Source organism: Euprymna scolopes, chromosome 10 (assembly GCF_053919585.1).
Source record: "Euprymna scolopes isolate OS-2025 chromosome 10, ASM5391958v1, whole genome shotgun sequence".
NCBI lineage: Eukaryota > Metazoa > Mollusca > Cephalopoda > Sepiida > Sepiolidae > Euprymna > Euprymna scolopes.
Window position 1 is genome coordinate 67,033,308 of NC_136491.1, and position 10,229 is coordinate 67,043,536.

General features: G+C 31.9%; 1 protein-coding gene across 2 annotated transcripts in view; it reads right to left on the reverse strand.

The window, feature by feature from the left end:
- The window catches only part of LOC145286043 (uncharacterized), a 115,544-nt gene extending 106,235 nt beyond the window's left edge, over positions 1-9,309 (reverse strand). Inside the window, exon 1 of one of the 2 annotated variants that reach the window (XM_080134673.1) lies at positions 9,129-9,309. The gene's annotated coding sequence lies outside the window, so the exon portion shown is untranslated. Of the gene's footprint in view, positions 1-9,096 lie in introns of both variants that reach the window. The other variant, XM_080134672.1, reaches the window with a different exon arrangement.
- Positions 9,310-10,229: the final 920 nt, after the last annotated feature.

Below are 10,229 nucleotides of genomic sequence, written 5' to 3' on the forward strand. Positions count from 1 at the left end.
ATGAAGGTACAAACAAGTAAACTAATCCAGTTAAGAAGGCCGGATATCATCACGGTTAAGGAGGAAAGGAAATGTCAAATTTTAGATTTTGCTGTCCCGTCAGACTATAGGATAAAAATCAAAGAGACAGAAAAACGAAGCAAATACACAAAACTTGTCAGAGAACTGAAAACATGAAACACGAAAAAAATCAGTATAATCCCAATAATTGTAGGAGCACTAGGAACATTCCTTCCAAAAAAGACCAGTGAAAATTGGAATGAGAGAGAAGACTGAACGGCAATGATAAAAACATCAGGAATCTTAGCGAAAATCCTCGAATGCAGCAACCAACCCACATTAACTATGAACACTAACCAGTCATAATGAAACTGCAACAGAAATAAAGCAACCCAAGAAACTGAAAATGCAAAACTTTAAATAGGACATCAATCTCCACTGATACATCACAAAACAGGTCTGGAGGGTCAAAGAGGATGGGAAAACCAAGGAGAGAGAGAAAGAGAGAGAGCGAGAGAGAGAGAGAGAGAGAGAGGGAGAGAGAGAGAGAGAGAGAGAGAGAGAGAGAGAGAGCAATAATTAACCCTACATTGAAAAAGTGCTAAGAGGACTAGGACATTGGGAGGTTTAATGCCACACAAAATTCTCAGTAAAGACCAATGGTCGCTGCTAGAGAGAAATTAATAGCAAGCAGCTATTGCGATGGCATACAGTCATTTGCAAAGGTTATTGAAAGAAACTGCTGGAACCTGAGGAGACTTGTTGTCAATCTGACTCCAGAAAACACAACCGATTATTATTAGTGAGTAATCGCTGGTGATAAACTATGTGGGAACTCCTAATGAGTTTATAATAATAATAATAATAATAATAATAATAATAATAATAATAATAATAATGATGATGATGATGAAGATCACAAAATCCTATGAGGTATGGATATACAAACGTATATACCTACCCAAGCAAGGAGGCCGAATGTCATACTAGTTAACACGAAGGAAAAGTCCTGCCAAATTGTAGATTATATCGTTACAGCAGACCACAGAGTGAAGATCAAAGAGACGGAGAAGCAAAGCAAATACACTGAATAGGCCAAAGAGCTCAAAGAGATATGGAAGATGGAAAAAGTCACGATAACACCACTAATAGCACTTTGAACACAGAATGGGAGAGATTGAAATTAGAGGGATGGCTGAGAGGATACAACGGATAACGATAATGAAAACGACTGAAATATTAAGGAAAACAATTGAATGCAGAGATTAACACACACGAGCTCCAAGCACAAGCCGGATACGCAAAATCTGCTACAGATCTAAAACACAAAGAAACATCACATGGAACCATGAAAACAGAAAGAAACATCACATGGAACCATGAAACACAAAGAAACATCACATGGAACCATGAAAACACAAAGAAACATCACATGGAACCATGAAACACAAAGAAACATCACATGGAACCATGAAAACAGAAAGAAACATCACATGGAACCATGAAACACAAAGAAACATCACATGGAACCATGAAACACAAAGAAACATCACATGGAACCATGAAACACAAAGAAACATCACATGGAACCATGAAACACAAAGAAACATCACATGGAACCATGAAACACAAAGAAACATCACATGGAACCATGAAAACACAAAGAAACACACATGGAACCATGAAAACACAAAGAAACATCACATGGAACGATAAAAACACAAAGAAACATCACATGGAACCATGAATACCACAATGAAACATAACATGGAACGATGAAAACACAAAGAAACATCACATGGAACGATGAAAACACAAAGAAACATCACATGGAACGATGAAAACACAAAGAAACATCATATGGAACCATGAAAACACAAAGAAACATCACATGGAACCATGAAAACACAAAGAAACATCACATGGAACCATGAAAACACAAAGAAACATCACATGGAACCATGAAAACACAAAGAAACATCACATGGAACCATGAAAACTGAAAGTGTATAAATGAAAAAGAACCTACTACCCTTCCCACCCCTTCCGCGCTCCTGTCCTATTTTTGTGTGTTTGTGTGGGTGAGTGTCACACTAAACTGGCGTCACACCAAATAAGTGAGGTCAGTCAAGGAGAATGGAAAGACCGAGGAGAGAAAGCACTCACCAGACCTCCGCTAGGTGAGTAAAAAGAGGACAGGAACCTTGGAGAGGCTTATTGCCACCCAAATTCCAGTGAAGATCAATGGTCGCTGCCAACAAGAAATAAATGGTAATCGTCTGTCGCGATAACGCAATTTCTTTTACAAAGGTTATTGAAAGAAGTGAAGAGTACTGGAAATCTGGGTAGACTTGTTACTTAAACTCTGGAAAACACCAGAAGTTGTTCTTAAAGAGAAATCTTTGATGATGGCCTGTGTGACTACTTCTAGTGAGTAAGTAATAATGGGAAATAGATTATCAGCTTTAGCTAAATCTTAATGAGGTTCTACTTTATTTAGAAGATAATCCACGTAATGGAAAGAAAAAAACAAAATCAATTATTTCAGAATTTGGAGCAGGAAATAAAAATCCTACGTAAATTTAAAGCAAAATGGTATAATCATTCAAAGCCCATTCTAACATTTTAATCTTATCTAATCGCTTAAAAATCAAAACAAAATACGCGTAGACCATAACAATTTTGCTCGATTGTTGACATTTATTTGATGCATTTCCACCAGTATTTGTTTAATTTTTTATTTTGAATGATTATCAAGGTTCCTTGAGGACAGCCTATTTTTATTCTAACAACAGAGTAAACACAAAGTCTGTTTTGAACAAAAATACACTTTAAAATACGTTCAAACACAAATAAATAGGTAAGTGTTGCCTTTGATAACAGTTATTTGTTGGATGTATTTTTTTGTAACAGTTATTTGTTGCATATTTTTTTGTTTTTCATCTTTTATTCATGTGTAGAAATAATTTTGTGTTTTTTATTTTCATCTATATTCATGTATATACATATTCATGCATATAACTAATTTTGTGTTGGTTTCATTGTTTTATTGTCAAGAAAAACAATAAAAGAATCGTTTTGGAATCGGAAATTAGGCTCCAATTTTTTCCGATTCCGATACTGATTTCGATACTGATTTCGATACTGATTTCGATACCCCTAATTGATACCCGATTTTTCAGATTCTCGATTCCGATTTCGATTAATCGTTTCAACACTAATATATATATACATATATGTATACACATATATATATATATATGTGTGTGTGTGTGTGTGTGTGTGTGTGTGTGTGTGTGTGTGCTAGAGGACTGTCTAAACTCAGAGGACTTAGTATATAATTAAATGAGCTAATTCTTCAAAGTTGAAAAATTCACTAAAATCCGGGTGGTTATTTTTATTACCAAGAGAATCATTTGAAATAAAAAGTCTATAGGCGCGCATGTAGACACTAGTGTGCATTGATGCAAATTTACAAAAATTATCGAGATATGCAAACAACAATAAAAAGAGTCTTAAGGTGAAACAAATAAAAGGCGTCAAAGTCATAAAAAGCAAGTGGATTTTAAGTGTTAACTTGGGACACGCAATTATATGCTTCGAAGTAAACGAGACAGGAACGTTAACTATGGACAAGCTATCATTATGTGGGGCTGAACTCGTGTAATTGTTGTCAGCGGCCGCTGAGTTATGTTAACGCTGAATATTCACGCCGTAATTCAGCAAAACGCCCCTCCTATTAGACAAGAAGGGGGTCCAGCCTCCTCTACCCGACGTGAATAATCGCCGCTCAGACAATGACGTAAATTCTTCTAACAAAGAATGCATATGCACATTTTTGGCCAGTTGGTCACCCGCAGAATGCACACATTAGGTGCAACAAAAGATGAATGCCATATCATATTCATAACATTCCGAATTAGAATAGCAAAAATTACGTTTCAAAACTAATAAAATTTAATAATAAAATTACGTTTTCAAAACTAATAAAATTAAATTCATGTAAGCTTTATTGTGTAGACAGCTCAATCTTATTAAAACAAGATATATATATATATATATATATATATATATATATATATATATATATGGTGGAAATTCCAATCATGATTGAATTTCTACCTTCTTTCGAATATATATAAACTCCTATATTTTTTTGTGTATTCGATATTCATATTAAAATCCCCTTTTTCCTATTTATTAAAAAAGAAAATACAACTTTGTTATATACTTTGTTATATACTTTGTTATATTCATTTGCAAAAACTCTAGCTAATTTGCATATTCTTTTAAACATTCATTTATTATTCGATTCGTTTTTTTCGGTTTTCTTATGAGATGATCATCTTTAGTTAACTATTACGTGTAATCATATTCATGCAGATATTCTACATGAGTTATACTTGCGTAATATTCGCATAAAAAGCTAAACACAAAACTCTTTCTATATTATGTAAGCGTATATATTTTTGTTTAAGAAAATTTGCCTACCGAACTCCAATTTTTGGCCTACAGATATGAAACGTCATATGTAGGTATTCGGACCCATGCAAAACTTTATATGTAGGTTTTCGCTGGCGGAAATCGGTGTAAAAATGTAAAAATGAAAAAAAAAAAAATTGCTAGGTGAAGGTCGAACAACAGCATTACGAATATGCATGTGTGATGTAATAACTATTGGTTTATGTTTTAATTTTTAGCTTTGCAGCAAACATGTCTTCATAGTACAGTAATTAACCTAAAAAGAAAAAGTAAATCGTAAACTAAACGTTTTGGTTTCGATTCTCTGTAGTGGCACACGAGTCATTTTTTTTTTTTTTTTTAACTTTTTACATCATTACTATATATTGGGTTTAATAAACAATATAATTATGAAATCTGCATTAACCAAAATATCATATTTAAGCGTTTTTTTACGACCGGACAATGCCGAGCGGCCTGCTAGTATATATATATATATATATATATATATATATATATATATATATATATATATATATGTTCTTAATAAATTTCTTTTAGAACAGTCCGAAGAAAGTAAAATTTGGAGATATTTATTAATTGGTGTCTAATACTTGTCATTCTTGAATAAATGTCACAAAAAAAAAAAAAATCGATAAAAAATCGATAATGCCTTAATTTTCATTCCCTCTTTAACAGTTTACATTCAACTAAATAAAAATAAAAAATAGCTTACATACCCAACCATGATTCCTGGCATATCTGTTCCAAAATTCACAGTGATCGGTTAATTAATTTAGCAATGAATTCTATACATATTAGTTTGACAAGAAGGTTCTTGCGGAATTTTTAATTTTGATTTCAAATGATGTATTTTCAAATAAGTTTCGTTATACTTTTAAAAAGCGTTTTTACTTTCTCCAATCGTTTAAATGGCAATCGTTTTAAAACAATAATGTCTTCTTTTTTAGAACGTTGAACGTTCGGCCATCGGATGTTGACTACGATCAATTAAGAGCTTTAGTCGAATCCAATCCACGCACAACTGTTCGAGAACTTGCTTCTGAATTAGACGTAACATATTTGACAATTTTCAACCGTTTGAGAGATATCGGAATAACAAAAAAATAACTTGATAAATCGGTGCCTCACGAATTGAACGATGACCAAAAGAAACGCCGTTATGAAGTGTCATCTTCCCCTTTTTTACGCAATAAAAACGACCCGTTTCTCGACCGGGTTGTGACTTGTGATGAAAAGTTAGTTCTTTACGACAACTGGCGACGCTCAGCTCAGTGGTTAGACGCCGACGAAGATATACGACATTTTCCAAAGCCAGAGTTGCACCAAAAGAAGGTCATGTTGACTGTTTGGTGGTCTGCAACCGGTCTTATTTATTGCAGTTTTTTTTTAATGCCGACAAAACCATTACGGCGGTGAAGTACTGTCAACAAACGGATGAAATGCATCAGAAACTTCGACAACAATACCCAACAGAAAAGGCCCAATTCTCCTCCATAATGCCCAACTGCATGTTCTAAATCGACCCTGCAAAAGTTGAACAAATTGGGCTACGAAATTCTGCCTCATCTACCATACTCTCTAGACCTCTCACCTACCGACTACCACTTTTTCAAGCATCTCAACAACTTTCTGTGTCAGAAATGTTTCAAAAACCCAAGTGATATCAAAAGCGCCTTCAGCAACTTCATCGCCACCAACATGCAAGATATTTACGTTACTGGCATAAAATACACTTGTTTTGCGTTTACAAAAGTGTGTTGATCCTGATGGTGCTTATTGCGATCAATAAATTTTTGTTTGAGCCGAGATATTTTCATCTGAATTTAAAAATTAAAAATCACAAGAACTTCATTGTCAACCCGATACAACTATATAAACATAACTGTACACAGAGATATTTAAACCGATAAATTATGCCCCACCAATACGTACTTTGTCAAAAAGTGTAGACAAATAATATGCATAGCGATTGTAGAGGGCGACTTTTGCATTATCCATTACCAGTAATTTACTGTTGATAAAATGATGTTTTCCCTGTAATCTGAATAACAATAAGCCTCCTCAATATTCGAGCACAATTTCACATGAGACTGACATAGACATGGAAGAATCATGAAAGGGTATTTTAACTATACGTTTTTCAAAGTTGGAAATGCTTATTTTTTCATCAAATTTTTATATTCAATGAAATAATTATTTTTAATCAAAGATGGAGCACTGTCCGAAAAATGACATTTAAGTTTATAATAACATGTTTTATATTTTAGAATTTACATGCTTTTATGAATGCTATGTGACGGTTTATTTTATTTGGAAAATGTAAAGAAATTTTTCATTTTGGACAGTGAACCCCATTTTTAATTATAATAAAAATAGATGCAATGAAGTTATTATAGTATATCATATTATGCAATTGTTATATATATATACATATATATATATATATATACATATATATATATATATATATATATATATATATATATATATATACAGAATAATTTCGGTCTTATGCTATAACTAGGGCTATGACAATAGAATATTCTTATCATTATTTTGACTCTCGAGTATATATCCGATACAGATAGACACAATCAACTGAGAACCACATCACTCTATATAAAAGCATATAAGATATCAACGGATAAACATTCGAGAGTCAAAACATTGGAAAGAATATGCTGTTGTCCTAGCCCTAGTTATGATCGTCATCTAGCGTAAAGTATGAGAATTCACGTTGTGTTATGTGAGGATCATGAAAACGTGTGAAAACATGGTTATGGTATATAAAAGAGAACCTCATTCTTTTAAGGCATATAAAGCTTAAGAAGCTATCGAACACTGTGTACAAATGCAGTTATAAACTTTAAAGCCAATACTCACAGCTATCGGTATATATATATATATATATATATATATATATATATATATATATATATATATATATATATACGTATACATATATATATATATATATATATATATATATATATATATATATATATATATATGTATATATATATATATATATATATATATATATATATATATACACATACGTATACATATACACATATATGTGTGTGTGTGTCTGTATTTGAGAAAAATGCGAAATTAAACACACACAGTTACACACGCACACACATATACATATATAATACAGTTTGTTCCAGTAAGCCCAATAAATACATTTATCTAAGTAAAAGAGAAGCCGAATCACAAATTACAATTTACTTGTAAGTATTCATAAAAAAAAAAAAATCGAATCGCTGCAAAAATTAATTTCTTCTCTACTGGCGATGTAAACAGACGTTGCATAATAGAATGAAGGAAATACCGACACAAAAGGAACGTGGAAAACACCGATAAAGATAAATGATGTCTCACAAATATAACAATGTTCAGATGCGCAAATAAATACGGACAGAATTAAATACCAAAACATCAAGATTGTTTTATATAAGAAAACATGTTATTTATGTTTGACAAAAATGTCCAAAGTATTGCACATGGCAAAAAAAAAAGAAAAAATTTAATGAAATAAAAGTAATGAAGGAATTCATACAGCAATAAATAAAATGTTATTAAAAAATGCGACAACATATCAAAATAAGGAGTTGTTTTTTTTTTCAAAAGTAAACGCGAAAAATCAAAGAATGGATGATTCTAAGTGTGCACCATATGTGCGAGTTGACAGTTTATCACACACACACACACACACACACACACACACACACACACACACACACACACACACACACACACACACACATATATATGTATGCATACATATATACATATAAATGTGTGCATATATACATATATATGTATGCATACATATATATATATATACATATACATATATATATATATATATACATATATATATATATACATATATATATATATATACATATATATATATATATATATATATATATATATATATATATATATATATATATATATATATGAATACGCTCCGTTTTTTTTTTCTTATTGGTTACAATGTAAAACACTACATTTTGATATTTCCACTTAATGGACTGAGGGGTGTCGCACATGCAAAAAGTGCTTCATTTAAAAAGCTTCATTAAAAAGCAAAAGGCAAAAAGAACAAAAAGATCTTAAATGCAGAAAAACAAATGTTCATTTTACAAACTTATTTAATCAAAAATGAACGAATAAAAAAAAGGCAGGTTTTTCTTTTATCATTTGAATAAAAAAAAAAACAAAAAAAAAACGGTGATTGAAATATTTGTTAAAACATTTTAAAAGAAAATGAAGAATTATAGAAGATTAAAAGTGACAAAATAGACATTACTCTCTTGTGGAGTATTAACGGAAAAACTCTCTTGTAATATTAACAGAAAAATGTACCTCATATTTTTTCTCCTTTTCTTTTCTTTTTTTTTTTTAAGGTGATAATCCACCATTAGCTGGTTCCAGTGAATTTAAAATTTGGTCCTAACTAGAAAAGGCACATTACAAGAAATAAGCATGCGGTGAAAAATAATATATATATATATATATATATATATATATATATATATATATATATATATATATATATATATATATATATATATATATATATGCCTGTAGGTTTACCTTTTTCTTTTCCGTTGGTCTCTGGTACTAACCTTTAGCGTGAAATATTTGTGCGTTTGTTTCGCACAGTGATGTGTGTCGTAATAGAGAAGGGCGGCTGCTGTTTGAATACGATGAAGTGCCGTGCAAAGCCTTCGCTAACACCCGGCGAAAACAGAATGGGTTGGACCAAGTGCGCACGGGGAGGGGGGGGGGTAGCGACACTCTTTCGAGAAGGAAGGGAGCACCACGCAGCCTAATTGAAAAGGGAAAGGAAACCACCACGGTACGACGAGCTTTGTCATTCATATATATATATATATATATATATATATATATATATATATATATATATATATATATATATATATATATATATATATATATATATATATAAGAAGAGGTCGATTACAGGATGGAAAAGCTTGGAAGAAAAGAAAAAGAAAAGGAAAGAGAAAGCTATTAAATGACGGGAGGAGGTAAGGAGAGACGAAAAGAAAAAAGAAAGGGAAAATGCGAATGAAAGATTTGAAAATGTCGTCAGCGGATCGACATAATATGAACCTAGAAAAAGACATGGAAAGAAAGAACAATGATGAGCAGGGAAAGAAAAGGTTGAAAAAAAAGAAGTAAAGAAAGACGATTAATTGGTGAAGCAAAACGAGTGGTAGGAACAGGAGACATATTGTTAATAGAATATGTAAGAAGAAGACAGAAGAAAGGCAATAATGAAGAAGAAGAAGAAGAAGAAGAAGAAAAAATTAAAGCAATAAAAAGATAAAGAAAAAAAAAAACGAAGGAAATGAGTAATTTCATAACAGTGTCCCAAAATCTATGAACTCTTCAAAAAACATTTTATTTTGCTTTGGACTATTCATTTTGGTTGGTTCTAAAAAAAAAAAAAAAAAGGAAGAAAGAGAAAACACGCTCTCATCGCGCACATAACGCTCACATCAAACGGAACGAGACACGAGTGGGGAGAGAGGGGGGTTCATGTCACACAGACTGTGTACGATAGACGCACGTCGTTAAGAAGTTTAGTCTTTCTCATCATGGCCTCTAGAGGTCAGCTTGATCCGAAGTAAAAAGAAGAAAAAAGAAGAATAAAAGGCTTTTAGTTTTACGCAGTTGACTAGATAGTAACACTTCTTTGT